The 1,381-nt window shown below is 40.9% G+C and overlaps 1 non-coding gene across 1 annotated transcript; it reads right to left on the bottom strand.

Annotated features, from left to right (window-relative positions):
* Positions 1-975: 975 nt before the first annotated feature.
* LOC116528930 lies at positions 976-1,067 on the bottom strand. The gene has a single exon (XR_004259288.1). It is a non-coding gene; the product is annotated as a small nucleolar RNA SNORA5 (small nucleolar RNA).
* Positions 1,068-1,381: the final 314 nt, after the last annotated feature.

The raw sequence follows: 1,381 nt of genomic DNA, 5'->3' as shown, positions 1-1,381 counted from the left end.
GTAATGGTAAAAACTGCAATTACTTTTGTACCAGCCTAATACTATTGACTGGGTTGTCACATGTGTGCATTTGTATTTAGTGAGTCACTGATTCAGAGGGTATTATCTGGACTTATCATAGACTTTGACTTAGTAAGAGTAATATTCCTAATGTATTTCTTTTTTGGCATAGAACCACTGTATTGAGTCTTATTTTAATGTTTCAAGGTTTCACAAATTTTCAGTTTGATAAGCAGCTATGTGTATAAAACTTCTCATAAGTGGATGAGGGGGACATGAAAGAATGAGTTGAAGACAAGAGTTGAGCTATTACGTGTGTTGTGCCTTTGCAATATGGATAGAATCTATTACATTTTTTAAACAAAATCCCAAAACTTACCAGTCAGATAAAGACTAACCTTCAAATACCTTCCTTAATGTTTAGAATCTGTTGAATGATTGATGTTACTCAAATATGCTTACAGCTCTTCTCTGTAAATTACTCCTGGAGCCAGTTTAGAAACCAAAAACATAATCCATCTATTTCTTTTGGGCACAGAACTTATTTTGACCAAATAACATCATGCAGCTGGATCACTCACTGTTATTCACCAAACTTGCCTCTGAATAGCCATTGCCTTCCCCACCGCATTCAGAAAAAAAGGGCACATACGAAGTGTGAAGATTTTTACCAATGACAAAATTCCAAAGAAAATCTTAGAAAATATTTCACAGAAGGAATTCAAATGTGGAAGTGTTTGAGTGATGGTGGTATTGCAGGAATGATGTCACGAAGCCACAGTGTGAAGGTGCCAGCAGCTCCACGCTGGACATGCGGGATTACGTGTGTGAATTCTCCACACAGGGAGAGTGGAAAAGCAGAGTGCAGAGGCTCGTTGCATGCCACCCTCTAGGCCAGTGCCCAGACACCTAATGTGGCCAGATGTCAGACTCCAGCCCTGAGATTCTGCAGCAGGGACCCTAGCACTGACTGGATGGTGTCACTTGAGCTGCCTTAGTCCCTGTGCTGGTGTGATCAGGGCACTGGAGCCAAGGACTTTTGGTGGCAGAAGTTGGTTTCAGCTGCAAGCTCACACCTTGATTTATCCTTGAATGCCTAAGCACTAGTCTGTAATGACTTCCATGGGCCTCTTGGAGAGGCCAGCCTGAAAGGAGCTGGTCTTCAACAGTTTACCTCCCTAGGAGTTGTGTCCTAAATACCTCTTTGAAGGGAACAGCATAGACCTGTCTATATCAAATCTATCATCCACTAGAATGGGTACTAGATTGAGTAGCAAGGCTCTGAATCCAACTATAAGTGGTTTTGTGACTTTGAATCAATCACTAGTCCTGCCTGAGTCACAATTCCTTAATTTTTAATGTGCAAAATAATTTAGACTTG

This window comes from Sapajus apella, unplaced genomic scaffold (assembly GCF_009761245.1).
Source record: "Sapajus apella isolate SASKATOON/1434 unplaced genomic scaffold, GSC_monkey_1.0 scaffold60, whole genome shotgun sequence".
Taxonomy (NCBI): domain Eukaryota; kingdom Metazoa; phylum Chordata; class Mammalia; order Primates; family Cebidae; genus Sapajus; species Sapajus apella.
The sequence above is the reverse complement of the archived record's forward strand: the minus strand, read 5'-3'. Positions and strand labels throughout refer to the sequence as shown.